Source organism: Dicentrarchus labrax, unplaced genomic scaffold (assembly GCF_905237075.1).
Source record: "Dicentrarchus labrax unplaced genomic scaffold, dlabrax2021, whole genome shotgun sequence".
Lineage (NCBI taxonomy): Eukaryota > Metazoa > Chordata > Actinopteri > Moronidae > Dicentrarchus > Dicentrarchus labrax.
The window spans coordinates 3,034,238-3,047,099 of record NW_026136718.1 but is presented as its reverse complement, the minus strand read 5'-3'; the positions used below and the strand labels follow the sequence as shown (position 1 = coordinate 3,047,099).

Sequence of the window (12,862 nt, the reverse complement as noted above, 5' to 3'; positions counted from 1 at the left end):
TGTGATTTTGGTTTGGATTACACCAAAACGTCAGAAAGTCCGGACCAAACAAGGTAGGTATAAAACCACCGTAAATTGCGTACTGAACCCGGATTGACTCCAAACTCATTAATTAATTATGTAAATTATATTTTTACAATTTAAAACATTCACAATTCAGAACAACATAAATATTGGACTACAAGTAGTTCATTGATGTTTGTTGTCCTTTTCCACATTCACACAAACATGCATCTCTAAGTAACCATGGTGATACCGGTACCAGGTGGGGTGGTTACGTGGTAAATGCGTGTTGAGAGTTTTCCCTCTTTTCATCACAGCTTTATTTTCCTCCTCCTCCTTCACTCCTGTTTTCTGCCCTGTGATATCACCATGACTTGTTACATAGTGTTGTGATGTTCAGGCTGAAAAGCTGCCTGACTGTCCCTCTCGTCCCTCTTGTCCCTCTCCTCTCATGTGTTAACATGCGCGGGTCATAATCAAGCCTTTCTGGAAAGGTGCATGTCAGCAATCCCGGGATCTCATCAATATTAATCAGAGCTGGTCAGAGAATGCATAAGCATTCATTAGGCCTCATAAAAACTAATCATGGGCAGCATCTAAGGTCACAGGACAAACAGGACTCATCGCAGGGGACACTCGCTACGCTCTTTATGCAGGTTTCAGGACGCCAACGCCTTCCCCTGCAAACGTGTTCCCACTCCCGACCGGTCCAATACTGCAGTTTGGTTGGTGGCCCTCCACTTCAAAATATGACGCTCTAGGTGCCCCCCTCACATCATTTTTGGAGATGCTGGGCTCCAGAGACAAGATTGCAACAATCAATGTGCAACATCCAGTTAGAGTTTTTAAAATAAAGCTTGTGTGGTTAATGTTGTTTGGTTAGGTTTAGGCCCAAGATATACTGGGTTCGCTGTAGGAAACGTAATGTACCCAACTTAAGTACGTTACGTAGGTTACACGGGACACAAAGTTGTGTGCTTTGTTTTTGTCATCCATCCACCTCACCACCAGGCCCTGACACACACCTTTAAAAAGATGGATGAATGAACTTACAGCAGGAATAGAGGGAAGACAGAATGACAGGTTTTTGAATCACTTTGTGAACCAGTTCAGTTTAGTCATCTGGATCCACATTTGTCGTATATTCGACCACATAGTGTGTCTTTACTGGCCCTCAGATTCTCAAAGTAAAATGAGAAAAAGAGCAAGTTTGACCTGGCAGCTTGTCTCTTGTGTATGTTTGCAAAAATCCAGATTCTGCCCTGATGTGTGATGTCAGTGCCGCCTGCAGCTAAAACACACACGGAGGCGATGTGTGCACGAAGGGGCTGCGCGAGAGTGTAAATGTGAGCACTTATGTCAGTGTAAACTTTGAAGAAATAGAGGAGAGTTTCAAGTTCAGCAATGCCCTCGGTGCTCGGCATCTAAACCGGACAGACCTTGTGTCAGCAGGTTGGTTTAAGAGAACTCACACACATACACACCAGCGACATGAACACGCACACACACGCGCATACGCACGCAGAGTGGCTGAGCAAACAACATCACCAGCACATAAACAGGTGTAATCAAACGCGCAAAGTGCTGAAGAGAGGGGAATCTGTGACGTGCATGATAAAAGGAGCCTTTGAGCAGCTAAAAAGCCGACGTTGAAGACCAGAGAAGAAGAACAGAGAAGAAGAGAGATGAAGAAGAGGCCTTGGCCTGAGGCTTGTTAGTTTGTGTCTCTAACAGCAGTTTGTTTGAACCTCTGCGTGGCCTGTTTTCTTATTGACAGCTTCTCCTTCATCACCCTGCCAGGCTACAGGGCCACAGAGGGAGGGGGGTTGGGGGGGTTAGGGAGCTCCCGGGCAGGGTGGGGGGAGGCGGCCCGACACCCCCCCCCCGGACGCTGCAGCTAAAGCGCTGATGGTTAGCTAGCACAGCTCCCTTTGTGCTGAAGCCCGAGCTTTAAACTGCTGCGTCTGCCTCCGACACACACGTACGTCCACACACACCTCAGCAAAAACAGACACTCGGCCCGTCGATACACACCCGTCACCTGGCGCTGGGAAACGAACGAGTGTGAGTGTGGACGACACACAAGCGGGAGCTAACACACGTGCAGCCACCGACGGCGCTGTGTGACATCACCTGGGCTCAGAGGTGCCTCCCTCAGCTCTTCCATATGCACCGTCCTGATCACACACACACACACACACACACACACACACACACACAGTGCTCACCTCTGGTCATGATGTACGCTCTCAGAGGACGCCGCCTGCCCCACCAGCACTGATGCGGTCATCAGTAGGGTCATTAATTGTGGCGTCCCTCAGGGGGCAGCACACCGAGGCAGGATGGGGAAGTGTGTGTGTGTGTGTGTGTGTGTGTGTGTGTGTGTGTGTGTGTGTGTGTGTGCGCGGTGCTTCTGTCTTTGTGAGGACCAATTTGAGTTTTACACCTTGAGAGTGAGGGTATTTGGGTGACTGGGGGGGATTTTAGTGAGTCAAGGGCACTTTTGGAAAGTGGGGACATTTTGGAAAAGTAGAAAAACATTTTAGAAACTCAGGGTAGTTCTCGAAAGTGAGGACATTTAAGGAAACTACATTTTTAGTACAATTGTAAGTACAGACCTTATTGTAGGATCTTTTGATAAATTAAGACATTTTCCGAAAGTGGAGGCTTTTTTTAAATGATGCATTTTTTTGAGGACTTTCTGAAACGTGAATTAGTTTTTTAATAATGCCGACATTTTCAGAAAGTGAGAGTAATTTTGGAAACAGTGCTGGATTGGAAAGCAGAAACATGTTCCTGACAATGAGGACATTTTTGGTGAGTGTGAACACTTTTAGAAAATAAAGATATGTTTGCAATTTTCGGAGGATGTTTTCTGGAAATTGAGAAAGTCAGGTCCTTTTGAAAAAGTAGAATTGTGAATATTTTATTGAACGTGGGTAGATTTTGCAAAGTCGGGACGTTTTGTCTGCTCTTTAGCTTTTTAAAGTTTACAAACATTTGTGGTTAGGGGCCAGGAAATGCATTATGCCAATGAGGGTCCTCTTAAGTATAGAAGTACAAAATGATTGGTGTGTGTGCACATATGTATGTGTGTGTGTGTGTGTGTGATGGGGGGGGTATGTTTGCCCCACGCCGATGCTGCATCTGGTGTGGGGCACACATTTTGCTGGTTTAGCATTTTAGCATGCTGCTGCTTGCGTTGTGTGTGCACTGTACGTACAGTAGGAACATGCACAGTGTGTGTTTCTCTGATTGTGTGTGTGTTATACGTAAGTGTGTAGTGCAGTTTTAAAAAAGCAACTTAGAAAATTACAAAGAAAATAAAAAAACTGACAAATATAAGCAGATAAAAGACATGAATCTGTTCCCAAATACTCTCACATGTATATTTCTGTGTGTTGTTATGTACACTACAAATGAGCTGGTAAACAGTACATTCACTCATCTTCGCCAACCTCTCTCTCGAAGCTTCTGTCTCTACTTTTCCCGAGTGTTTGTGTCTGTTTGTGTGTGTGAGACAGCGAAATAGTGCGCATGTGATGTGCTGTAAATCCCCTCTGTTTGTCTGGTTTCCCCCTCATTAGTGAGAGAGAGTTAACGTTAGCACAAGTGTCCTGCGCTGGACCGTGAGATTAGTAATTAACGCCGAGTCTAACGAAGGGAGAAAAAACAACACCTCGACAAAGTCCGACCATCAAGCAGCCAGACCTGCTGACAGAGACAAACTTATCCACTGACACTTCCAAACTCCGCCTGGGGTGCACAGTCACATGGGCGGGAGTGTGTATGTGTGTGTATTTAGGATATTATTATTCATTTTTGGTGATGGTTTATGGAGCAGAAAAGAAAGCAGGAACAAAGAGGGCAGAAATAAAATCTCTCTCTGTGTCTTCCTATTTCTGTCTCCAACTTCCTTTTTTTGTAATTTCACATTCAATCGCAATATCAGCTTTTCGGCCAATCACACGCTCCGGTCTCTCAATCTCGGAGCCACATCCCCCCCGACCATTCGGCCTCTCCCAGCCCTTCACCGTCTGGCTTACAGAAATCCCAGAAATCCAAGCGGATGGAAGCTCCCTGTGGTTAATGATGTCACAGGCTGATCCATTCCTGTGTCCGCTACGCTCCCACTCAAATCCTCCACAATTCCCATATGTGCTCCATGATAAGTCCCATCATGCCTTTCTGCTGACCCTCCTCGGCCCACCTTATTCATTTCGGGTCTGTCTCCTCCAGAGCTGGGATTTGGGCGGACTCGGGGCGGGTTTGGAAGGGTTAATAGGAAGCTAAGAGGTAGGAAATGATGGAAGGGGGAGGAGAGAGGAATCGTTTAGCTCACCTTGGAAGGGTGTTCAATAGAGGCATCAAAGGGGACAGGAGATGTCCTCCGTTCTACACAAAGCTGGAAATCCTTTTATTAGCCCAGCTGGCATGTAATGGGAGGAGAAGGAGGCAGGGAGCGGAGAACGTTATCCCTCAGTTATGTTGTATTTTTAAAGTCAGACTGTCCTAATATCTTGTTTTCTAAGTCTCTCGAGCTAATCAGATATTTGTTTCATCCTGTTTTTCATCTGCACTTTCATTTCCAATGTGGAGAGAGCATACAATTTGATATATAGCTCAGAGTTTTAATCCTCTAGTTTGAGTTAGTTTAATGGGGATAAATGATTGGAGAAGGTCAGAAGGTGAAAGTAAAAAGTGAGTACTGTACTTCAGCTCATACCACTGACACATAATGGACTGTACTTCTACTGTTTCTGATTGGCAGGTTTTTGTTAAAATCAAATAACAGGACCTCAGACACACAGCAGCATAACCACCAACTAACCCTCGCCGTTTATAATTAATGACAACTGAGCATCTGCTGATGAAGACCAGTAAAAACAGAAAGAAAGTGAACCTTCAGTTTAGTCAAACTACTGTTTCCAGGTTTTTTTCTTAGAAATAACCAATACGGTGAAGAAGTCCTGAGTGCTATGGGCTCCAATGTCAACAGATCCATCTCCATGACAACTGAGCAAACTCTCATCCAGTGATGCAAACTGTATAATATGTTTGAAAGCCCCTGAAAAAGCTATTAAATTGACCTTGAGTTGGGATTTTGTCAAATAAAGACACACATTTAATGTGAGGTTAAAATTATTAAAGGTTGACAGTATTATTGACGCATTGAAGGATTTACTGATCCATTGAAAGTGTATAAGTGGCTGCAGTACTGCCTGGTTTTCTGCTAGTTTTTACTATATTGTGTAACTCGAGGATACAAGGTAATTTTATTGTTATTTCACAACACAGGGTTATATAACGAAATTCAGGTTCCCTTTATCCTACTCATAAAAACAAAAGCTATATACAAACATTGTATACAGTAAAATTGATCAATTAAGTCATAAAAAAGTAAAAAAAATGTTATTGCTTACGTAATTTTGAGTTACTTTCACTCCATTACATGTATCTGACAGCTATTGCACATTGATTTTACTTCCATCAACTTAAAAATATAAAACTTTTTTACAAATTCAGTTGCCAAACACATTTATATTCACAGCTACAAAATTAAAATGCTTCTTACATGTTGTTAATGCATCCTTAATTATTATCCAGTAATACATCTAGAATAATGAATGATAAATGGGACATTCTGCCAAATAATGCCTAATTGTGCTGATAATACTCATCTAATTTTACTTTTCAACGCCGGACTGTTACATTGCAGTATTAGTATTTTTACTCATGTAAAGCATCCCAGTATTTCTTGTCCCTGTGTTCTCAGACAGTGTGTGCAGAAAGTGCTTGAAGTTTAGAGAAGTGAGGACATTTATGGAAGATTAGGATACTTTGTCTCATCCTCATTTGTTCAAAGGGCTGCTGAGGCTTTTAGTGATGTAAGCCATGCAGCTGTGATGGCTAAGGTTAGGGTTAAAGAAAGTATGATGTCAAAGAGAGTCCTCGGAAGTACAAATGCGTGCGTGAACAGAGTGTTTTTGTGTTTGTTTGTGTGCAGGCGACCAGAGCCACCGAGGAACTCATTCAGCCTTTACCTGCCACGACATTGGAGGACCCGGGAGTGTGAGAGAGGTGTGTCTGAATAATTGATAATAAGTAGATTTCAATAGGCTGAACATGTCCGTCCTGATCAGCGACCTGTCAGTCAGTCAGGACCTCCCTGCCATTGGACAGGAGGGGGGGTGTCGAGGTGATGATGGACCAGACATGGAGGGAATGGATGGAGAGAAAACAGGAAGGGGGGATAAGAGATGTAAGGTATGGAGGTTGGTAGAAATAAGGCCACTACAACCTCCGCACCCCCTCCTCTTCCTCGTCTCACCTGGAGAGACTCATGCGTAGCTTTTCTCTTTAGACCTCGGGGACGTCAAACTCAAAACGCGTCTGGAGCGGAACACAGTGAACCCGGGCCGTGACGAGGAGCTGAATTAGAGGAGGAAAGTGGCTAAAAAGCTCTGAGGAAGTTGCTGACGGAGGCAGTTGTGTGGATCAACTCTCTCAGGTGGCTGCCAGCTTCACTACGTTCCTTCCAGGCCTTCTCAACTCTGTAAACTTTGTGTGTGTGTGTGTGTGTGTGTGTGTGTGTGTGTGTGTGTGTGTGTGTGTGTGTGTGTGTGTGTGTGTGTGGAGCGAGAGGCGAGGTTGATAATGTCAGCAGCGACCGGCCATCTCTCAGACCAAATGGGCCTCAGCTGTCAGCTGTGGTAGAGCTAAACTGAGTTTAGGGGAGATTAACACAGAATGACATCCTGTTTGCTTCAGTCTAATCCTAATCTAATCTGACGGGGCTGCATGTGGGGAAATGTTGCGCTCACTTTGCCTCCCAGAAAAGCTTGTTTTACATTCTTTCATTGTGTCAGACAACACAGGGAAGTTATTTAAATTCTGGTGGGTGGATTTGTGTCCATGTTTGCCTCGTTGGAACCAAGTAACAGTGGATAGTCAGATGGATCTGTAGAGGGGTGGACAGATGAATGGATGGACCGATGGATGAATTTATAATCGCATAGAGAGAAAGATGTGTTTGTAAAGGACGTGGCTGTGGCTCAGAAGGTAGAGCAGGTTGATCGCCAATTCCAGGTTCAACCCTCGGTTCCATGTATAAAAGTGTCCTTGAGCAAGACATTGAATCCCGAGTTGCTCCCGGATGGCTCCGCCGCCATCAGTAAATGAATGTGTGAATGGGGTCGTTAAAAGTTTATATGTACACCACGAGGTGATAGTCCTATAGTAGGTAGTTTCGGCTCCGAGTCACAAAACATGAAAAAAGGACATAATTGCACACCTATTTACCTTATTAAGCGTAAAACCTTCTAAATTTCATGACCAGCTTAATTGCGTTGTTAACTCGACATAAACTAAATAAAACTCACCTTGGTTAGACTTTCCACTGTTCCGACAATCACCAACTCTACTTTGGCCGAAATAAACCTTTGATTCACTGAGTTAGATTGGAAGATATTCGGACTCTACACCCTATTTCTCCACGCTGCCTCTCTCATTCCTGACCCCCCTCTTGCTCCTCTCCTGGAGTCCCCCGGAGTCAGAGTCCTGGTTGGAGCCGCTGTAAATCACCTCAGTACTGTATGTCCTGCTGTCAAACTGGCCTCTGTCGGCCTCGGAGGCTGGGTTTCATCCCATCCGGCCGTGTTCAGTTCCATTGCTGATGGATGCATGGACAAGTGGCCTAATGGACTGATGTATAGATAAGGGATGGATGGAAAGAGGGATGGACGAATGGATAGGTTGGTAGACGTATGGAGTGAAAGATATCTGACTGGATGGAAACATATGAATGAATGGATGAGGGTTTTCTGCTTGGCCTCCCATTACAATAAACCACACAGTAAACACAACACATGCACACGACTGTTGTTGCATTACAGTAACACATGTACTTCACTCATTCAACATGTATTGACTTAAGTGCTCCTTTACTGCCCCCCCCCCACCAATCCCTGTCCCTGTCCCCCCCACCACACACACACACACACACACACACACACACATACTGGGCGTGGTGTCTCTGATATAAATTTTTCACTGTGGTGATCTCTGCTGTAAGTGGCAGACCTTCGACTCTTCTCCCAGCCGTCTCTGCTGGGAGCTTCTCCTCACATGTGAAACACTGCTAACAGCTACCCAGGGAGGAAGAGGAGGCTGTTTTTTTTTTTTTTTTGTGTGTGTGTGTGTGTGTGTATGTGTTCTCGTGTGTGTTCATGCATGTGTGTGTGAGAGTCCTTTCATTTCAGCTCCCATGGGTACAGGAGAGTGAATGAATAAATAAACTATTCTTTTCAATTCTTTTGTGATCTTTCTTTAAAAAAAAAAAAAAATGCTCTTAAACCGCTCTGTGATATTTAAAAATCTTTAAAGGAAATACGAACAAATGTGCAGATGTGTGACGAGGACACCTGCTTCTTTTTGGTCTCTGAACACATTCTTTCAGGTGAGTGGAGCTGGGTGGACCGCTGCGTGTCCTTGACAGTCCTATTGAAAAATTAAACTCCCTCTCCTCATCCGCCCCCAACCCTTCCTCCCCCTCCTCCACTTCTTCATGCACCCATTTTCCCCTGTCAACCCTCCTGAGCACTGAGAAAGGTCAAAGGTCAAGTTGCTCAGATTTCTCTGAGGCTTTAGTGAGGCACATTCTGTAAGGAAAGGTATGAAACAACAAGCATTGGTTACAGTGTGAATCTAAGACTCATCATCAGTCAGATTTTAACCACAAAATAATGTCATTTTCTAAACGGATTTTAGATTTTAAAAAGATTTGCATGATATCAAACCCCATTTTTGATGCTATTTGTTACATTTCTTTTCAGCATTAGTCATTCATATTTACCTTCTGTAATTGACTCTTTCATATTGTGATATTCCTGCACAGGATTCAAATTGCCTAACTACAGTGAAGGGATTCACAGGAAACGATGGATGTGATGCAGAAGCTATACAGCATTTCATGTCATGTGGAAGACAACATTCAACTGTGGTTCCGTGGGAACATAGCTGATTGTCTTCTTTATTAAAACAACACAACATGATGAATCCTCTCACTTTGTTTGGCTGCAGACACACACGTTGATCTTTACACATCATTGTTGTCAAAGTTCAGGCAGTGCACCTGCCAATACCAGCAGTAACCAAAGGTGTTGCCAATCAACCAGGACTTAAATCTTAAGGTTTATGTCTTTAAAACATTATTTTTCACTCAGATTTATGGTTCTTTGCACTCCAAGATGGCCCGTCATTTATTTTAAACCAGGTTGCAATGAGAACAATCTCGGAACCCATCGGCTAGCATCTGCTAACAATCTACCCTCTGGGGGCAACGGCCAGTGTTTCGGGGCTTTCGGTGTAGCAAGCTGATATTCGGAAAACAGATAACGGATATCTGGGCCAAGATTTCTGACGATTATCAACTTGATACGCAAGAATGACGAGAAAGTCACATTTCAGCTTTCTCTACAAACGTAGATATGCAGAGAAATGAAAAAATTGCTCTCCACATGGACTTTTTACCTGCAAACAATCAAAACCTACTGAAACATAAGATAACGTAGACATTATTGATCCCACACTGGGGAAATTCTCCAACATGATTGGTCAATACTACTCGAACTACAAACAGAAACCAGAACATGTCTGATACAAACATTTTGGTCCCTACTTGCTTTCAGATTCTGTTCACAGAGATTAAAACTGAAAACTGTTGAAATTCTACAAGCACGACTTTATGACATCTCATCTGAGACCCGGCTCGGTTCCGTCATCCACGCGTCTTCAAATCCCAACGAGTGTTTCAGAAGCAGAGTGTCGGTGTTATGCCCACCTGACGTTGTTGACTGATATAGCGAGAAATTTTACCATGAAAAGCCTCCATGTTGTATTTTATTTTGAAAATGGACCAGATTAGATATGCCGTTTCTGTGTCTGACTTCCTTGGATCAGAGGTTGAGAAAACTATCTCCATTCAAAGTCCACTTTCTTGCTTGTTCTGATACTTATAAAGTTCAAGAATGAACTCAAGCTCAACTTTGAAGGTAACGTGGATGAGGAGTCCTGAAAGTGCTCTAAGAAATGTATATTATGTTGTTCACCAGCATCTTGAAAAAATAAAGCGATGTGAGAACATCTAGTATTAAGTCACATGTTTGTGTGTGGGTTAAGATTTAAATTCATATTACTTATCTACTCACCAATACACACATAGTGTATTTTATAGTTCCATCTCAGAGTAGCTGTGTTTTGATCAACATATTGTCTGTCTCTAAAGCCATAATATGAGTGTGTGTGTGTGTGTGTGTGTGTGTGTGTGTGTGTGTGTGTGTGTGTGTGTGTGTTTGGGGAGAGAGAGAGAGAGAGAGAGAGAGAGAGCTCCCTAATGCTCTCTGATTTTATTGACATCACTTATTCATGTCCCTGCTGTCCCATACAGGTCCACTTAAGACCATTGTCACTACACCCAGTTTGAGTGGTACTGATCTGCATTTCACTGTCATGTGCTGCAACAGTGTGATCGTAATTCAACCAGTATTTCAATCAGACCTCTGTTTACCGTGTCCGTGTGTGTGTGTGTGTGTGTGTGTGTGTGTGTGTGTGTGTGTGTGTGATATCTATGATGTGGTCAAATATTGGATGTGAAAACAGACAGCAGGTCAATATCAGTCAATGCACTCTGTTATAAATATCAAACCTATATTATCCATCACTTGATCAGCTCTTTGTTGACTTGTCTTATCATCTCACTCTGCACAGAAACATAATCTCTATCTAAATAACTTGTTTTGTTCTTTATCCCCAAACAAAAGCTCAAAGCTGGAGGCTGAGGCCTGATTGTGGACTGTCTCACATGACATCCTTTTCTTTCTCCTCTCAAATCTGTGTCTCCAGCAGCCTCTCTCTAAGCCGGGTAGAGTGGTCTTCTTGATCCTGTGGAAGCTGTTTGAAGAGTTTCAGTCCCTCTGCCTGCTCTGACTGACAGCCGTGCTCCGCTGGCCAGTTGCTGGCCTGAATCCCCCGGCTTTGGGCCTCTGCAGCCGGCTCTCATCCAGGCCTGATCCCACAGAGGAAAGCCTCACTGCCGTCAGGACGGATTTGACAGTCCTTGCTCATCCTAGGGATGTCCAAAGTGCTTTCACAGTGGGTGAATGAACCCCTCCCACCGTTGCTCCCCACGGCCCGAACCAACTGTAGTGTGATAGGCAAGTGTGCGTATTGTATTTGTTTTATTTGTTAGAAAGATATCTAAAATGTACCTTATGCATGTCAGTGAAATTTAGTGAAGTTAGCCTAGGATGAATTGTGCGTTGTTTGATTGATAACACCACCTTATAAAGCACATCAAGCCCTTTGTCAAAAGTTGAAATGTTTCAGTCCAGTTGGAAGCCACACATTAAAAAATGCTGGGTTAAATGTGACCCCAGTGTGGTGAATATCAAACACAGACACGATACTGGGTTCATTTTACCCAGTATCAGCCAACAGAAAGGTTGTTTTGATCCTGTAACCCAACAGTAATGTAAAACTAACACCAACACTGGGTCAAAAAACCCAATTGGTACTGGGTCAGATTAATCCAGTATTACGTCTCACGCTATATTGACTCCAATGTGTTTTGGTTTATTTCTGGAAACTTAAAATTACAGTGTGTTTTACAATAATCAGGGGAAATGATTGGTTATTTGGGCAGTGGCTAAATTATCTGACTATATATTGCTGAAGGTAAGTGAGAAAATATGTTCTTTTGTCATTTGGGTGCACCGACCCTTTGAAGGCAACGGACAAGATTCTTTGTTGGTGCAACTTTTCACCACTGGATCATTATCTAGTGAACACGTGTGTCAGGAGACAGACAGGACATTGACTGGGTCAGGAAATGGCTAGAGAGTGTAGACATAGGAGTGGGAGCTGAGCTTCATTGATAAACCTACTTCAGTCCCAGACAAGGAAGGAAGCAGCGCAGGCTGCAGGAATGGGAGGGAGACGCTATAGATCCAGTATTGGGACAGGAGTCCAGCCACTGCCAGCCATTGATCAGGATCACAATCAATCAGGAAACCATTGAGCAGCTTGGTCCAAAAATAGAGTGAAAAAGCACCTGAGAGCGAGCAGTGAACAGGGTCAGCTCGGAGTCACAGTTGACCGCCTGAAGACATCGTGTCCCCTCTCACTCTGATCGCCTGAGGCAGCAAGTGGATCAGAGCACTGCTGTAAACCTCAGAGATGTGTTTCATAATGGAGCGTACAGGTTTATGCTACTTGACCCCTGACCCTCAAATGTTATTGACATGTTTCCTTGTTCATGGGTCAAATCCTCCTCCCTGGAGCCAGAGATCTTTTAGCTTAATGCACCAGGCTGAACCAGCTGCAGTCAGAAAACCTGTTCTTATGTTTGTTTGTAACATTTTAGGGAGAGGGTGTGGAACAGTGAGCACTGTTCAACGACTTGTATAAAGTCAATTAAAATTATATTTGAATTTGAAAATATATTTGGTTTTTCATGTGAATTTATTCTGCTGTTTCACTTTAGCGTTCAGAGTTACTCACATCTTTACTGTTTGTAGCGTTGCTTCTGAAATGTTTTTTTACTTTTCGTTATTTTTTCACCCTTGAACAGTAAGTGAAGTCTTACACTCTTTTTTAAGCCGTGGTAACCCTTCGCACACGTTTTAAAGGATTTAAAACAAAATTAATTTACAAATTACAAATTAATAATTAAATATGCACTGAAGCTGTATATTTTGCCATATTCTGTTGATGATATTGTGTTTGAAGCATGCCGAGCATACTGATGGACAGAGGAGAAGTTGATTAGGGCCTCAGGGACAATGTGTCTGCCACCCCAAAC

At 43.5% G+C, this 12,862-nt stretch overlaps 1 long non-coding RNA gene across 1 annotated transcript; it reads left to right on the top strand.

The window, feature by feature from the left end:
* The first annotated feature begins 2,470 nt into the window (after window positions 1–2,470).
* On the top strand, window positions 2,471–12,464 carry LOC127350529 (uncharacterized). Its single transcript, XR_007880600.1, has 3 exons — window positions 2,471–2,820; window positions 6,011–6,084; window positions 10,906–12,464. It is a non-coding gene; the product is annotated as an uncharacterized LOC127350529 (long non-coding RNA).
* The last annotated feature ends 398 nt before the right edge of the window (window positions 12,465–12,862 follow it).